The sequence below is a fragment of the Spermophilus citellus genome, assembly GCF_964194105.1.
Source record: "Spermophilus citellus genome assembly, chromosome: 12".
In the NCBI taxonomy this organism is placed as follows: Eukaryota; Metazoa; Chordata; class Mammalia; order Rodentia; family Sciuridae; genus Spermophilus; species Spermophilus citellus.
In genome coordinates this window covers 43,318,718-43,336,675 of record NC_138198.1, presented here as the reverse complement: position 1 = coordinate 43,336,675, position 17,958 = coordinate 43,318,718, and the positions used below count along the sequence as shown (strand labels likewise).

Here is a 17,958-nt window from a genome sequence, read left to right as displayed (position 1 = left end):
AGGGCAGAGGCAGCAGCGCCCCCTCACAGGCTGAGCCCGTGGCCACCCACTCGCTCCTGCTACATCAGGCCCAGCACTGGAGGCTGCGAGCAGGGCGCCCTGTCCTGTCTGTGATGGTGACTCCGGGGCTGTGCCTACCACCCCTGCACAGTAGGAGCCCAGCAAGAGCCAGTGCCTTTGGGGAACAAGGGGCTTGGTGCCGGCCAGTACCCAGGGCCATCTGTGCGCCAGAGGTGTCACCAGGCCTGAGTCACTTCCTAGAAACGCTGATGGGAACCCTCGGGGCCTGGGAATGCCGGCGCCTCCTGGGCTGGCCGAGGGGCCTCTGTAGAAGGTTCCGGCTGTTCTTGGGCGACGCTCAGGCACTGCAGGGCTGCTCCCGAGGAGGCCGCCTCGCTCCTCTCCCTCCCCACCGGCTCCTCGGCCCTGCGTCCACACCACCCAGGCTCCAGGGCCCACAGGACAGCTGCGGTGTGGTGTCCGGGAGGGGACAGGCGGTCCAGCTCAGCTGCTCAGGCTCATGGGATGTGTGACAGGGAGGAGAGGCGGTCTGCTGATGCACACCTCCTGCTGTGGGTGCCAGGGACCAGGACACTGCGCAGTTCTGAGAGGCGGGGGGTGTGGCGTGTCGCCACAGGGGACTGTCCTGCTGCCCTGCTGGACAGGCATGCCCAGCACGCCTGTCCCCACCCCATAAACAGCTGGAGGCAGAGGGCCAGCAGGAACCAAACAGTGAACACCCCTCGGTGGACCTGGGTGGCAGCTGGTGGCCACAGGTGATCCGTTCCAGGATTTGATGCCAGGAAAGCAGCAGACGAGCCACAGGGCCACCTGTCCCCCAGGCCCTGATAGGGAACTGAGCTCTGCACCCCAACACCCAGGACCCTGGCCACCAATGGCCCCAACAGGCCTGTGCCTGAGGTGGGCGGGGTCTAAAGGAGCCCGTCCATGGCCTCCCCGGCTCCCGCCATGAGGCCGCGACAGCGGCTCGCTCCCACCCACCTCATCCCCAAAACGGGGCTCGCCGCAGGGTCCACCTCGCGGGCTGCTCCCACCTGGACCATCACAACAACCTGGAAGCCCTGTTGACGGAACCCTGGGTGACCACGAGACACTGAGGCACAGGCCACGGTGTGGCCTCTCCAGGTCACAGGGTCACGGCAGGGCTGGAACCACACCCAGAGGCCTCTGCCTGCGAAGCCCGGCTCTGGCCCAAGGGCAGCCCAGTGTCTCTGTGAGGACCGGGTGTCGACCCTCAGGCTCCGCTGGCCACAGATGGCTTCTGTTCTTTATCCTGTTTATGACCCTTTAAAACTGTGACGCCACGCTTCGCTCATGGCCAGCGACCCAGGCCCAGCGGCTGGCTCTGGGGGCTGCAGGCTGCCCATCGCGCCCCGCAGCATAGCCACCAAGTGTGTCTGGAGAAGCAGCGCTGCGGGCCGTGCTGGTCCCCGCGCCACCAATACCCAGGTGCCACCGGAGCTTCTGAGCCGCGGCAGGTCACTGCCTGCAAGACCCAGGCTGGACCAGTTGCTGGGTAGGGCAGGACATGCAGGCCGTGGACGGTGGTTGGCTGCCAACCCAGCCCCTGTGCCTCCTCATTCCCTGCTTCCCAGGAACAGAGCGTGGTGAAGGGCCCTTGTGCCCAGTCCTGGGCTGGGCGCCACCTCTCCTCCCTCTGGGAAGCCGTGGCTGGAAGGGCGCGGCTCACCTTGAGCAGCAGCGGGTACTTGCAGATCCGCTGGATGGGAGACAGCAGGTAGCCCTCCAGGGGGATGTCCGTGGTCTTCCGGCCTCCCAGCAGCATACAGCTCTGCAAAGGAACAGAGACCCTCGTTAACTCACCAAGGGCAGCACAGGACCGGGTGCCCTCACGTCCCCAAGGAATCGCAAAGCAGCGCCGAGAAAGAAAATTCATGACCCCAGGAGAGGTGAGGCCACACGGGGGTGGTGGACCGTGGGCCCCGTCCTGCTGCCCCTGGCTGGAAGTCTCGTAGACACATCCACTGACGCCCTCCTCTGGCCGCTTCCAAACGTGGAGGCAGAGGCCAGCGGCTGCAGAAGAGACCAAACCATTGGGAGACCCGAGACATCACTACTGGCCCTCTGCAGAGAAGCCAGCTGAGTCCTGGTGAAGGGAGACTTCACCACACACGTAGCAGGGGACAGTGGACAGGGGACAGGGGCCCAGACCGGCCAAATGGCCTCGTTCCAAAGAGCAAGAACTGAGAGGCGCCCTGGCTGGCCCCCAGCTGGAAGGTAGGGACACTTGCCTCTCTGTGGACGTCGGGCCACCAGGGATTCACACGGTCCAGAAGCACACCCCACACAGCCACGTGGTGACCCCAGAAGCGCACCCCACAGGGCCACGTGGTGACCCCAGGAGTGCACCCCACAGGCCCACGCGGGGAGCCCCAGAAGCACACCCTGGGCAGCAGAGGAAGAGCAGAGGCTGCGTGCGCCAGGATCCCCTCCCCACAGCTAGGGACGTGGGCACTGCTGGCCAGGGCAGGGCCTCCCGGGAGCCCAGGGCTCCGGCCCTGCCCACTGAGCCCCTGCACACTGAGACTTGCTCTTCCCGGGTCGCAGCTCGGAGCTCTGGAGTTTGGGAGGTTCAGCCTGTCATACAGGTCACCCATCAGTCACCCCAGAACCAGCGGGCCACAGAGGTGGCACGGAGCAGGCAGCCGACGAGGGCCCTGGGCTTGGAACCTCGATGCTGCTTCCCAGCCCCCACCTGGACTCCCAGGCCAGGACCCTCTCCTCCTGGGTCCCCCTGTAGGCCACCATTCCACCCGGCCATCATCACCCTCTAGGGACTGTCCTCTCCTGGTGGGGAGGGGGCTCCAACCTCAGGCCATTTTTTGGGTGGTGGGAGCCTGAGTTATTAATGTCTACAGTGGACGGTCTCGGGTCCCCAAGGCTCACGCCATGCACAGTGGACACACGCGGACAGGCTGCCAGCACTCCTCCCCGAGCGGCTCAGCCCTCCTCTTCCGCACCTCCCCACAGACTGGCAGAGGACAGATCCTGGGATGGGGTCCCCCATCATCCTGGGGAAGCCTGGCACAGACACGGGGCCCAGGCACCCGCGCTGCCCCACCTCCCTGCAGCACCCACGGTGTCTCCTCCTTGGAGGGGCGGCTCTGCCACCCAGGTCCCTGGTGGCTGAGCCGCTCTGCTCCCGCCACCGTGTCTGCCCCAGCACAGACGGGGACCCGGGCTGCGGTGGGGAGGTGCCAGGCCCACGCTGCCCACACTCAGGCCTTTGTCCTCTGAGCCAGCGCTGGCCACCAGCTGCCCTGGTGACGTCAGTTCCAGGCAGGGGGCAGGGAGCCCGGGCAGGGGCTCTTTCCAACAGACCAGGGCTGGCTGCAGAAGGCCGGTCTCCGTCCAGGACCAAGGCGTCCTCACAGGACCATCCGGCCACAGCTGCATGCCCTCCTTCATTTAAAAGGGAGAGGAGCCTGGCACACACAGTGCCACCCCCACTCTCCAGAATGACCTGGCTCCCCTGAGGTCCCAGAGAGGTCCAGGTGAGGGGGCTACTTCGAGGCCACCCCGGCCCCTCCCTCCCCTCCACACACCACCCGACCCGGCCTCGAATGCCACTGCACACCGCACACTCGGACTGGCTTCCACTCCACCTCTGGCTCTGGCCGCCGGCCCGACGCCCTGCCTGGACAGCCACGGGACAGCCACAGGACAGCCACAGCCCTTTTCTTTTCCTTTTTTTGGCACTGGCACTGGACCCAGGGGCGCTTTGTCACTGGGCTACCCCCCGGCCCCCTTTTGCACTTTGAGACAGGGTCTCGCTAAGTTGCTGAGGCTGGCCTCAAACTCTCCCTCCTGCCTCCGCCTAAGTTGCTGGGGTCAGAGGCATGGCCGCCTCACCTGGCCTGTCACAGCACCTGAACCTGACCCACCCACAGTGGAGTGTGCACCCCCTGGGCAGGGCCGGCCCCGCCCCGCAGCCCACCTAGCCGCCTCCTCCAGGCCCCAGAGCCAGCACAGGCCTTCACACTGTGGGGACCCAACTGCTGTCCCCACGGCCCTGTTCTCAGCCACTGCCTCCGGCTCCAGCAGCCCTCAGTGGTTTTGAGTGGTGATCCCCAAAATGCCATGTCCCCCCAGAACCTTAGGATGGGGCCTGATTTGGTAAATAGGATCTTGACAGATGTGATTACTATCACAGGGACTGAGGGGACCCTGAATCCATGACTCTGTCCTTACAGGGAGGAGGAGAGCACAGAGAAAAAGCCCCGAGAAGGCCCCATGCTATCCCGCGGCCGCAGCTCACGGGCGGGAGTTGACGAAACAGCCAGAGCCCAAGCCGATTCGGGAGAGTCCTCAGGGAAAAACCGACCTTGGCTGAGAGGGACAGCCAGGTCACCCTGGGGCCCAGAGGGCAGACTGAGAGGAGCCTGAGGAACCTCTGCTGAAGGAATGTCCCGACCGTGGGCTCCGTGGTGGCCCGTGGTGGCAGACAGGTGTGGTGTCCACCCCTGCAAGGACACTCACGTGCTGGAAGCAGCTCAGTAAAAAGGTTTCTCGGGGCTGGGCTGGGGCTAGGGACAGGGCACTGTCTAACATGTGAGGCCCTGGGTTCGACTCTCAACCCAGAATATAGATAAGTGAATAAAATAAAGGCCCATCAGCATCTACACACACACACACACACACACACACACACAGAGAAGACGAAGTTTTCAAAACTCTCAGGCTCTCCAAGGACCACGTGGCTGCCGTTGCTGGTTTTCCCTCTCTGTCTCCTCTGGCTCTTGGCTCCACTGCCCGGGCCTTGCTGCTGTTCCTCGAGCACACGCCCACCTCAGGTCCTTGGCACCTGCAGCTGGTCCACCTGGAACGCCCGCCTCCAGGTCACCCTGCCCGCCTCCTTAACCCACATCTCTGCTTAAACATGAGCTGAGACAGTTTCTCCAAAGAACGACCTAGACAGCAGCATGTCCCAACTCCCTCAAGACACCCCGCCACCCCCGCCTGCTTCACGCCCTCCTGAGAACTTTGTACCCCGTGACCTATCACCTGCACCCCCCGGTAGGTGGCCCTTGCCTGGCCCTGTTCACTGTGGCAGTCACAGGACTTAGAATGACCCCTGGCATATCACAGGTGCCCAGTAAGAAGCTGATGAATGAACAAACTGTCACCAGTTAATGGACAAGAAAACTAATGCAGAGGACACTGACGTCCCTGCCTGCCACTCAGTGGGTGCCCGCACATCCTGAGCAGAGAGCCAGATTCTGTCGTCCCTGAGGCTTTGACACCTGACGACAGGCGCATGAAAGCTCTTCTGCAGGTGGCCAAGAGCTGGAGACGGGCGAGGAAGAGACAGATGGCACGGCGCTGGCACCACGCATCCTCCCCTGCCTGCAGGCCTGGCCCAGCTGCCGTTGGAAAGAGCATCTGGCCCACCAGGGACCGAGAGAGAGCAGGGACCAAGGGACAGCAGGGACCGAGGGGGGCTCCTTCCTCAGCCTGGCCTCCTGGCACCCTCCTGCCTCGCAGGCCCCAAGTGGCCGGGGGAGTGCTCGGGGGCAGGAGGCTGAGCCGGGAGCTCCTGGCCTGGGCAGTGGGGCGGGGCAAGGCGGTGCTGCCCCAAGTGGACAGGTGGGGCAGAAAGGTGGCCCCTGCGTCCTGTGCTGCAGGGAGGGCCCAGCTCTGCAGTCAGCACCGAGTGTTTTATGAACACAAGTGCACACATGGGCTGTGGCGGGCACAGGGCAGGAGGGGGACACGTCAGCTCACGCAGGCCACGTGCCTGGGACAGAAGGAAACAGCCACCACCTGTCCCCCAGACACTGTCCGGGCCCAGGCCAGGCCAGACCTCTCGCCCCAGGGGCGAATGTTCTGAACCAGAATCCTGGAGATGCTCTAGGGAGGCTGCACCCGGGGACTCTGTGATGACGCGGCCCGCTGCCTGGGGGCCCGGTGCACAGTCCCCACAACGCTCCAGGTCTGAACTCGCTGCAGCTGATCAAAACCAGCTCGGGGGCTGGGTGGGGCTCAGGGGCAGAGCGCTTGCCTGGCAGGTGTGAGGCCCTGGGTTCGATTCTCAGCACCAAAAAATATGAATAAAATAAAGGTCCATTGACAACTGAAAAATAAAATGAAATAAACAGCACAGGAGGGCATCACTGAAGGGAGAGAGGACTTAGAGGCGAAAGACCTGGACTGGACCTCTGATGAGCTAAGTCACCTTTCAAGTATGAACTTTAGAAAGTCCCTTAGTATTGTGGGGTCACAGAAGTCCCCATGAAGACAACGCAGAGAAGAGTGGAGTCTGTGTCTTGAGCACATCCTGGCGATGAGATCTGAGCACCTGGGCTCAGCTGTACCTGAAGCCCCTCAGGTCTTGACCTTCTTAGAAAACCGCACAGGTGAACTCGTTATTTTTCTTGTCACTTTGCTTAGCCAATTTTATTTAAATTTTCTTTCAATTATAAGCAATTAACCCTAATGATACCAAGGATACTAGTAATATTATTCTACGACATCATTACCATTATTAACTATGACTGCCGCCGTTTTTATTGGGAACTAGCAGAGCTGACCGCCTGCGGCCTGATTTTGCAAATGAAGTTTTACTGGAACGTGGTCAGGCTCTCCCCTTCCATGCTGTTTACGGCACCTCAGTATTCACGGCCACTGGGCATGAGCCAGGTCTCGATGCAACCTCTGGGATGGACAAGGCCTCCCACTGGCCATGAGAAGAGCCTCCCATGCCCGCCCCACCCAGGAGCCCCGCCGGGGACCGGGGACGGCGCCGGGGACAGCACGGGGCACACTCACCAGGAGGAAGGCGCGGGCGGCGGGGGCCTTGTTGAGCTCCACCAGCGGCCGCAGGGCCTTCTCTCGTGGTTGCTGCAGTACTCCTCGTAGACGCAGAACTTGTCCTTCTGCAAGGCAAGGACACGGCCTGAGGGCACAGGCCAGGAGGGAGGCGCCCGGGTGTGCCTCGCTGGCCAGGAGCCTACAGGTCAGCACTGCGGGGACGAGAGCCACGCGGGACCCCAGGGGATGCGGCTCCCGCCAGCCCCAGTCCTGCACCCAGCAGTCCCTCCGGAAGGCTCAGCCCCGGGGTCGGGAACAGACAGAGCGCGGGCCTGGCCCCGGGGGTGAACTCGGGCTGGCCACCTGGCCCTGCGCCTCAGTCTCCCCAACAGGAAGGGGCACTGACCAGGGCAGGGAGGCATCACTCTGGGGGAGCTTGGTGATCTCCAGACGCCCCTGGGCCCCCCTGGATTCTGTCCAGCACAGAGGGCCCCTGGTCACCAGGTCTGTGCCCCTGCGTCTGGTTTCCAGAACTGGGAGGGGAAGAGGCCTCTGTAAGCAGGAAGCCCTCCACTGAACTCTCCAGTCCCCAAGGCTCTGGGACCTGCCAGGCCCCAAAGCAGGATGTCCTGAGGCAGAGCCCGGGGCTGGGGTGGGTGAGAGACCTCAAGACGCTCAGGGAGGAGGAGGCATCTACAGCCCGTCCAGGTTCCAGACAGGCCCCAGGCATCCTCCCCGGGGAGGACCGGGCACCAGGACACCAAACAGGAGGGTGGGCTTCAAAACCCACACGCAGAGCCCCGCACAGCACCCGCACAGAGGCATCCTGGGTGACATGGCCACGGGCACCCCCAGGCTCTCAGGTCGACCATGCTGCTCTCCCTCCCTCCACGACAGCCTCACGTGGACCCGGGGACACACGGGAAAGCCAAGGGCAGGCCTCTGGCCCTGGGGTCTCCAAGCTCCAGACACAGCAGAACCAGGACGCAGCTGCCCTGACCCCCATGCCAGCTCCAGCTCCAGTCCCCAGCATGAGGTAGGGACGGGAGCCGAGGCCAACACCCAGGGGACGTGGGCAGGCCACAAACCCAGACTGGGCACTGCGGCAGGGCACTGTGAACCCCCCGCACACCCCCTAGGAAAAGCAGCTCCCCCTCCATGGCACGGTGTCCCATAAGAGGACAAAGCAGAGCCCGGCCCTCGGCCGCTGCAGGACTGCACAACACACGTAAAATGAGCAGGGGGTCCCCGGCCACAGGGAGCGCCCGTGACCCCCTGAACACTCCACAAGCACAGCCATAAATGGACAAACAGGTCGTCAGTGAGACACCACACAGACAACACCACCATCATGCACAGGCACAGACACGGGCACGCAGCGCACACCCAGGGACCGTCGATGACCTGAGGCCAAAGGCTCTGTCACACCCTCACAGCGGTGCAGAGACCCACCGAGCCACAGAGCCACAGAGCCACCACCTCGCCTGGCCTCCACTGCCTCGCCCGGTCTGCACAGCCCCCAAGCCCTGCAATAACACGGGCAGGAAGAGGGCCAGCACCCGCAGTGCCCAAGCTGACCATCCCTGTGTCCTTCCATTGGCCTCAAATGAGCCTCAAGGCAGGAGAATCCCGAGTTGGAGGTCAGCCTTGGCAACTCAGCAAGACTCAAAAAAGCAAAAAATGGGCCGGGGGCAGTGGCCTGCGCCTGTCATCCCAGCAGCTCAGGAGGCTGGGGCAGGAGGATCACGAGTTCAAAGCCAGCCTCAGCAATTTAGCGAGGCCCTGAGCAACTCAGTGAGACCCTGTCTCTAATAAAACACAAAACAGGGCTGGGGACGTGGCTCAGTGGCCGAGTGCCACCAATTTCAATCCCTGGTACCAAAAAAAAAAAAAAAGCAAAAAGGGCTGGGGTGCGTCATCCTGCGTGTCAGCACCACCAGTGTTACTTCAGGAAATTCATCATCTCCCAGTGAACCGATGCGGGGCAGGGCGGGGCAGTGGGCAGGGCAGTGGGCGGGCAGATTCTGATGGCTAACTTGGCAATTTCTGAGAGGCAGAGTCCGGAGGAAGTGGCTGGGCAGACGCGAGGCCTGGGGAGGCCGGGGAAGAAGCGGGCAGATGGAGGCTGCGGGCCTGGACCACAGGCTGATATCTCAGCCGTGCACCGTCCATCTCCCCCAGGCCTGGAGGCCGCAAGCCCCCCAGGGGCAGGCCTACACCTGCTGTGGCCCCTGCTGAGCAGCAGTGGAGACCCATGAGCCGGGCAGAGGGCAGGCATCACGGTGTTTGATGAGTGAAAACAGGAAAGAAGGAGGAACTGAGAGAGGCCTGTGGCTCCCAAACCAGCTCCACCTTCTGCCCAGACTGGCCCACCTCCTCCAGGCATGAGAGGTGAGCATGTGACCAGGCCTAGCCGGTCAGAGCTGCCTGTCCTGGCAACAGCGGCCATGTGGCTAGGCTGGGCCAGTGGACACCCTGGCCAGAACCAGGGCCCCTGGTGCAACTACTGGAAAGAGAAGCTCTGACTGAACTGTTGCCGCTAAGGTGACAAGCGGCAGCCCAGAGCCACCAAGGACCACCTTGGACACCACGGGAGGCATGCACCTGCCCATCACCACTGCCCTCCTCCAAGAACGGAACCAACACATGGATGGAGAGAAAGCAGGTCCTGAAAATGTCATGTGGGCTTCTGGATGCAGCTATGCCTGAAGCCAGAACACCTCCTTGAACACTCTATTGATGTTTGCCAAAAGAAGTTCCTGTCTAGAGCTATCCGAGTTGGTGTACTTGGTTTAAATGAAGACAGTCCTGATTTGGGTACATCTTCAAAGAGAGGAGAAGTGAAACACACAGACCCGAGATCCAAGTTCAGTAAAGTGACAGTCTGCCCGTCTACCTCCACTGACCACAATGGGGCCAGGCCAGCAAGCAGGGACAAGTCTGTTTATTCTCACATGTCCCCCAGTGGGCAGTGCTGGCTGGAACGTTGCTGGTGGACTCTGGAGCCCAGGGAGCCGAGGGACCGTGTGCAGCACCCGATCGTGACGGCTGCCACAGCTGCTCCGAGAGCCGCGAATGCCTGGCACCATCCCTCAGCCCGCGGAGAGGGCAGGGCAGGCCCGAGCTGGAAAGCTGGCTGCAGCTGACCACGACAGCCCCTTGAAAGCCTGCCGGTCCAGCACCCCGTGTCCTTCCACGGAGCCTGACCAGGTGCCCCCTGGCCCGGGCCCCTGCAGATCTGGAAGTGCTGCTTGGGACTCTGTTCCGCTCTCTCCCAGGGCCCCAGTGGGCACCAGGTGACACACAGTTCCGTGCCCAGGTGTGGTGGTGGGTCTGGGGTGTAAAGGCGACATGGACCACCTCCAGTTGGGGACAGCCAGGGGAGGGGAGCTGTCCCCCAGGGAGGGCACGAGGATGGCAGCTGTGGTTGCTGCTGCCCACAGTGTTCAGGGGGTGACCATCTGCTCCAAGCCACTCAAGTCTGAGGCTCGAGGAGGGAGGAGCAGGCTGTGGACCCCCACAGGAGGAGAGGCAGGGTCATGGGGCAGGGTCACGGGGGCGGGGTCACTCTGCAGGTCTCCTTGGCCTGCCACGCCCCATCCAGGGGGAGGCCGCTTCCTCCTGAGCTGGAGACGCCCAGTGGAGTCCTGCCATGGGGACAAGACCCGGGCTCCCTGCCTCGGCCACAAAGCCCTGGGGACCTGACCGCAGGACGCCCCACTCCAGCCCTCAGGCTCCCAGCTGCAGGCCCTCCCTCCCCGCCCCCACTCAGGCCTCTGCCCTCCCTCGCTCCTCTCAGTCTGGAACAAGCCCCCCTCAGGAAGGCCCTCCCTCCAGCCAGAGCGCAGGACGTGCAGCCGCACCTGACTGCAGGGGCTCACTGACTGAGGTGCACCACGCACTGACCAGCCAACGCGTGGACGCGTGGAGGCGTGTTCTGTGGTGCCCTGAATGTCTCCGTGGCCTCGGGGAACTGCGTTTGTGTTTGCAAAGTCTAGCAAGCCCGACCCCAGCCTCCGGATTCAAGGTGGGGTCAGCCTCTCCTGGCCACATCTGCATGGCCACCTGAATGACCTGGTAATGTGCCCTCAGCTCTCGGCCCGTGAGCCTCCTGCAGCCAAGAACAAGTCCGTCTCATCCAGGTCAGACACCCAGAGTGGGCACGGTGCCCGGTGGCCGGCAGGTGCCTTCTGTGCGTCTCAGGAGATGTGGAAAACCGACTGCAGAGCCAGGATGCCTCAGCCCTAACCCAGCCCTGAGGCTCCGCAGCTCTGGAACCTGGCCTGTGCCCTCTCCCCCTGGGCCTCGGTTTCTTCACCTAGAAACAGGTCGTTACAGCACCTGCCCTTAAGGGCTGTTGGGAAGTTTTAATGAGCTAATGTACCAACTACTCAGCACAGCACCCAGCACAAAGAAAGGGCTGCTCAGTGCTCATCGGTGATGGACTCAGGAGTTAGTGGCCAGGCTGGCGGGTAAGGAGGTGAGGGCATCTCCCCACCCCCTGGCCAGGGCTGGCACCGGGCGGGTCTGGGAGCCGGCCCCCTCTTCTCTGGACAGCCCGTCTGGAACTCTGTTCCAGCCCGAGCCGTGCCATCCCCACCCCGAGGCTGGCCTTGCAGAGGGGGCAGGGGGCCTGGGGCACAGCCCCCCTGTGGAGGCTGCTGTGCTGTTCCAGGCAGCCCTCACCCTTGAGGGCAGAGGCACGTCCCCCCCAGAGTGGGGTGGTGGCAGCCAAGTCCCCTCCAGGCCACAGACAGCCATGGGCATGAGGCTGACGCCTGTCCCTCGCCCGGTCACGTGGGGAGCCCACAACCTTGATGCACCTGGGCACAACCTGAGGCCTCGTCCCAGGGCCTCCGGATCCACTGAGGCCGTGGGAGCCAGAGCAGCCTCACCCCGGGCCACTGTCCGGGCCACCTGCACGTGACTCTCCAGCTTCCAGAACAGCCCACAAGCTGCTTTCAAAACCCTGAGACGGTGACTCAACCCAGCCGCCCCGGCACGGGAAGAGGGGGCGAGGGCTCCTCGTTTTAAATTGAAAATGATTTAGAACTGAAAACACTGACTCAGGCCGAGAAGGCCGGCTCCCTCCCAGGATCCAATTAGTCAAGGAGGCCCTGGGTGGGCACGGGCAGGTTCCCACCGTCCCCAGGGCCTCCACCTGAGGACGCAGGGCGCAGGCCTCCGGCTGAGGGCGTGGGCAGGCCCCGCAGATGTGGTGCTGGGCTCCGATCCCGCAGGTGTCACAGCAAGAGCCACCCACTTCCCGTTCCCAGGGACGGTGCTCACCTCCCCTTTAAGTCTTACCTGCCTCATCCCCAAAGAACACCCCGGGGCTCGGGGAGGGCAGACGCGGCCACGTCACTGGGACCTGTGGCTCCTGCTTCCTCGGGTGGGAGTCCCACCGTAAGGGCAGCGGGAAGGGCTGGCAGAGAAGGGGCCCGAGGGCACTCACACCCTGAGACCCGTGGGAAGGGGCTGGAGTGTTCCAGAACAGCGAGGAGGAGCCAGTGTGGCCGGTCAGGGAGGGCCCTGAGCGGTGAGGGGACTCCATCTAGGAGAGGGGCAAGGAGGCCGGGGGCGCCGAGGGACCCTGTCTTGGCCCTGAGCGTCCGTCCTAGCGCGGGGCATCCGTCCTATCTCAGGGTGTCTGTCCCAGCCCCGGGCACCTGTCCTCCTGTCTGGGGCTCACAGCAGCTTTGTCAGGCGGAAGGACGGGCCACTGAGGTTGGGGACTCCTGTGAAATCCCCGAGCGCCCGGGTGTGGCCCAGCAGCCCGCGGCCTGGGGACTCTGCAGCTGCGCCCAGAGAAGCTCAGGAGAGGCTCCAGGGAGCAGAGAGCCCAGGATCACAGGGACACGGTGACGCCCAGAGCCTGACATGGGTGAGGACACACTGCCTGGGCCACCTCTCTCGACCACCTGCACGGCGGTGTCACCGTCCCGGGGGACAGAGGGGGACACAGGCAGTGAGAGGGGAAGTCTCGAGGGCCACAGAGCAGGGAGCAGCAGGGCCGGGCTGCGGCCAGGCGGCAGGACTCAGCTGGACGCCACAGCCCCGCGCACTGCGTGCTGGGTGCCGGGAGGGTGCGCACACCACCACGGCTGGCGAGCAGGCCCTGGCAGCACCGGTCTCACATGTCTCCACAGGGGTCTGGGCAGGGCGGGCAGGGTGCCACGTGCACCCCCTCCTCCCTCCCCAGGAATCCCAGGGAGTGACGGGGAGGACAGCTGAGCGCCCCAGCAGGGACCTGAGGGTCCCTGTGAGCCCTCAGTGTGGGCAGGAGACGAGCCCCGCACGCACCTGCGGAGCCGCCCCCATTCCTGCTAAAGTCAGCTACTCCGCTCTCAGCCGGGCCACCATGTCACGGCCAAGCCCAATGCCACCTCCTCCAATGCCCTCCCCCAGCTGCCACTCACGGGACACGGGCTCAGGGCTGGCCAGCTCCCAGGGCTTCACCTCAAGTGACTCCTCCCTGCCCCCCCAGCCTGGGCAGCAGGACCCTCACTCCCTGTGCTGGACAGTGGGAGACAAAGGCCTCAGGGTGCGGTGACACCACGGTCCCTGGCTGGTCAGAGCCTCGGCTGCTGGCCCCAGAGGGACGAACCCTCATGCTTTCCCCAGAAGGTGACCCAGCCCTGCACGCCATGCCCCACAGCACACAGAACAGGAGGTATGGAGAGCTGAGCCTGCGGCTGCCCAGCCCCACAGTGCCCAGGAGGACAGCCCAGCCTCTCTGACCTGCGGCCCAAGCAGCACTAGGCACCTGGTGCCCTTGTGGCCAGTGGGTGGCCAAGCCTGGTTCAAACCCAGTGTGTCTGGGCCAATCTGTGCTCTCGGCCGCTGGCTGCCTCTGTTGGCCACTCTGTGGCAGAGGGGCTCTCAGCCAGCTGGCTATGGGACCTCAGGGCACAGCCACTCAGCAAGAGGCCACATCCCTCAGGAAGTGGAGAGGGGCCACCCGCTGCCCACTGTGCCTGGGAGGAGCAGCCCACCAGGGCCCGCCTCCCAGATGGGCCTGCAGGGGCACCGGCCAGGGTGCTGGGCAGGGTCCGCACTGGGCAGGTACTCACGAATCTGAGGAACACGTTGCCCAGCTCATGCTGAGACTGCGGCTCCGGGTGCAGGCAGCACTCCAGGGCGGCCAGGAAGTCCTTGTGCACCTCCAGGATGTCCTCGATGTTGGAGAAGAGGATCTGCGAGCAAGCAGAGGCCCCCGCGTCAGCAGGGCCCAGGGAAAGCCACGCGCCCAAGGAGACAGCGCTCCGGGCACCAGAGCCTGCAGGGAGACGGGAGCTCTCCCGCTGGCCCGGCCACCCCGAGAAGGTGGGCGCGAGCAGGCAGCCTGTGTGCATGGGCAGAGACCGGCCCAGAGCTAAGGTCGTCATGGTCATCACGGTCACGTCACGGTCACGTCATGTCAGCCAGCTCACCCCCAGCCTGCGGGTGAGGGACCAGCACCCCAGTGCCATGGGCCAGCAAGCCCCAGGGGCAAGGGTGCCACGCTGGCCCGTCACACCCACATGCCAGTGCGCGCCAGCCCCAGGACTGAGCGGCACGCGTCCACACCAACACAGGGAGGAAACGCGGTCTGGGGGTCTGGAACCTGCCATGCAGACACCCCACATGGGGCCACCTGCTCCCTCACCTCCACCCAGAGGGTGAAATGCAACCTGACCCAGTAATTCCACACTGTAAAATGTGGCCTCTCAGTCATTTCCAGCTAGAGGACTTTTGCCCCCCGGAGACAGACATCTGGCACGTCTGGGGACGTTTTGGGCTGTCACAAACTGTGGGACAAAGAGGAGAGTGCTACTGGTGTTTGCAGTCACAGACCAGGCATGCCACTGTGGGGCACAGAACAGAGACGTTCAGGCACCAGTGTCCACAGTGCCCAGATGGGAGTCTGGGGGCTCAGCCAAATGACTGTGCTGCAGCCTCACTGGCATTAACAAAAAAATTGGGAACAAATGTCCACCTATAGGAACCAGTTAATCACATTATAGTAAGATACATTCCACAGGCAGGAATACTATGCACCTGAAAAAAGAACCTGTGGATACATATACACACAGAATCCCATCGTATCCTCATATAGATTTTAAGTGTGTGGCAGGGAGGGGAATCTAGGTGCCGAACAGGTTCCATTAGGGGCCTGTTTGTGTAAAACAGCACCAAAAATGGCCCCTCCTATCTATGCTGGTGGGAACAGAGACTTTTTAGGTGGTGATATAAACTGGCAACTGTAGAGGTCTCCGGAAAGGACCAGGAAAGATCTTTCTGATCTAAACTTCACAAATTCCATTTTCCTTCTGTTTATTGCACAAGTGTCTTTGTCAGTCTAAGTGCTGAGCAAGCAAGGTGCTCCCTCCGCTCAAACCCCAGCGTGGAAATGAGCACAGGCAGCAGTCTTGTTCCCTCTGGCATTTTCTGAGCACCTACTGTGTGCCGGGCTCAGAGACCCAGAGGATACTGCAGGGAGCAGAGGAGTCCCACCCCCATGGTGGGGGTGCCCAGGGCGCCCGTCATGGGAAGTGGCTGTGGCAGCCCCAGCCCGCAGTGCCGGGTCCCTCCAGCACGTCCGCTCACGGGCTGACCCCACTCCTAAGGCCCTCGGTGACTGTAAGGAAGGGCTGGAGTGTGAACCCAAAGGAAATGAGAAACGTCCACCCGAAAGCCGCCTGCACAGTCACGACAGCCAGCAACTGCAACAGTGCGCACACCCAACCTGGAGGAGGGCTGTGTGAAGTATTACAGAGCCATGAAAAATCACGGGCCCCACACAGACCAAGGGCAGCTCCCAGGCGACGTGAAGGCAAGACCCGGACCCGAAAGGACAGGCAATGCCAACCGATGGCATCAGGAGCCAGTGTGCACTCTGAGAGGGAGGACTGTGTAGAGGGACAAGGATGCTCCTGCCTTCGCCTGGGCCGGTGGCACATGTCCCTGGGCCTTCACTGCAGGGCGGTTCGCCCTCACGGAGAGCAGGGTCTTAACACTCGGAGACGGGACGTGAAGTTACCACAGCATGCCACAGACAGACCCAACCCCCGCCGTGCTCAGCAGTGTGCCGAGGGAGCAGGCTAAGGAGGGGACCTGGAGAGGGACCCCAACACTCCCCCCAGCCGTCCCCGGGCCACCGTGAGCCTCAGCTCTCCTAGGCACAATGTGATCTCAGAGCCATCGAGGTCCCCGTCCAGTCGAGCAGGGACACCTGGAGGGGGCGGGCATCTTCCTTGGCCACGTGGCTGGGACCTCAGATGCCCACGGTCCCCTCAGACCAGGGCCTTACAGTCCCAGGGACTGCTTAGCGGCTTCCCAGAGAGCAAGGTCACATCAGAGCCAGGCCCGCGGGAGGCCCCGTGCCACACAGAAGGCCATTGATCTCCTCCTCGGCCTCCTGAGCCTCTGCCAAGACAGAGCTGCCTGACCACTCCCCGGCCCCTGACCCCGCTGCCCAGCCCGGGCGGGAGGCAGCTGCAGGAGCCGGGCTCCCAGGGCCCTTGGGAAAGGACTTTCTGCTGGTCGGAGCCGGCGCCAGACCCAGGCAGCTGGGAGACAGGGGCCGCGGGGCCAGGGAGGGTCCCGCACTGGAGCAGGACCGAGCCAGCCGCTCACAGCCCCGGGAGTCCTCCAGGGACATGGGAGAAGGGTGGGGAGCACCAAGCCAGGGCCAGCAGGTGACCTGCCCTCCCAGCATGGCCAGCAGCAGACCCTCCATGGGGGGGGGGGCAGCTCTGCGTCCCACCTTGACGTTCTCGTCCGTGAGCCCCTTCTCCACGGAGTCCGCCGCGTTCTGCCGGATGCGGTGCAGGAAGGCCTGTGGAGACAACGACAGTCAGCGCCCGGGAGGGACAGGCTGACCCCCCAGGGCCCACGAGGCAATGGTCCAGGGACAGGGAAACTGACTCTGCTGACACCCGAGCCAGGGACGCCCCCCCACCCTGCACCAGCTGCACCCTCCGTGGGGGCCTGAAGAGACCCAAGAGAATGACACGGGCCAGCTTCCCCCTCACTGCCACCCACAGTCAGTCCCTGGCGGGCGACAATTCACCTCTCCTAATGTCTCATCCTTTTTTTCCTAAGCAACTTAACCCTCAAACTTTAACACATTCGCTCAGAAGTCAGGAGTACAAACCCAAAAACAGGAAAAGGCTCTTTCCCAGCCGGCCCACCCCATGTCCCCACCGCCACCCAAGCGTCCTCCGCCACCGCCCCTGCGTCCCCACCACCACCGCCGCCACCTGCCTGCTGCCCCCACGTCCCACTCCCGCATCCTGCTCCTGCCACCCCCATGCGAATCTCGGCCAGGGTCTTCTCAGGGCCTCCAGAGTCTGCGAACCCCACGTATACAGGTGCATATAGGGTGGGCCGGGTGCACATGGGGGGTGGGCTGGGTGCATGTGGGGATGTGCCAGGTACACACGGGGCGGGCCAGGTGCATGCAGGATGGGCCTGGTGCACAGGGTGTACACACAGCAACTCTCGCATCTGCTCCTTCTACCCCCAGGAGAGAGAGCAGGGTGCACAGGACGGCGACGGGCAGGCACACCCACCCCTTGCCTGGAGCACCACCCCTCGCTGGAGCACCCTCCGTCCTCAGACAGGGCCCCTTGTCCTCCCGTGTGGGTGGACCACGGTCCTTCTGCAGCACTGTTCTGGGGCTCAGCACAGAGAAATCGCCTCCCTCCTCCGTGAGGCGCAATGTCTGATGATTAAAAGGAGGGACGGGGGACAAGCAGGCACAAGCCCACCTGAGGGAGCTGCCACCTGTCCGCTCCTAGAGGGAGCAGTCGGGAGGCAGAGGCTCAGGGCCACTGGTGTTCTGGTTGCTCTATTCTGTTTTGCTTTTCCTGGGGAGCAAGCCCACCCCCCGAGCCCTTTCTGGTTTTCGCTTTGAGACAGGGTATCACGGGGTTGCTGAGGGGTCTCACTGCGTTGCCGAGGCTGGCCTCAAACCTGCGATCCTCCTGCCTCGGGCTCCTGAGTCTCTGGGACCCCAGGTGTGCGCCACAGCACCCGGCTGCCATCTGGATACCTTATAGCTGAGCCTCCAGCTCGGGGTGTGGGGGAGAGCAGTCCCATTCCTGGGGGAACGGGATCTCAGGGGTGATGCAGAGCAGGGAACCAGGCAGAGGGGTGCCGTGTGCCATTGAGAGGTGACCG

The 17,958-nt window shown here is 63.5% G+C and overlaps 1 pseudogene across 1 annotated transcript in view; it reads right to left on the bottom strand.

Annotated features, from left to right (window-relative positions):
- The window catches only part of LOC308631622 (phosphatidylinositol 3,4,5-trisphosphate-dependent Rac exchanger 1 protein-like), a 75,085-nt pseudogene extending 57,910 nt beyond the window's left edge, over window positions 1-17,175 (bottom strand). The window contains exons 1-5 of the transcript XR_014024321.1: window positions 16,981-17,175; window positions 16,541-16,612; window positions 13,866-13,988; window positions 6,811-6,917; window positions 1,712-1,813 (exon numbers count right to left, since the gene is read on the bottom strand). The product of XR_014024321.1 is annotated as a phosphatidylinositol 3,4,5-trisphosphate-dependent Rac exchanger 1 protein-like (transcript). The remainder of the gene's footprint in view (window positions 1-1,711; window positions 1,814-6,810; window positions 6,918-13,865; window positions 13,989-16,540; window positions 16,613-16,980) is intronic.
- Window positions 17,176-17,958: the final 783 nt, after the last annotated feature.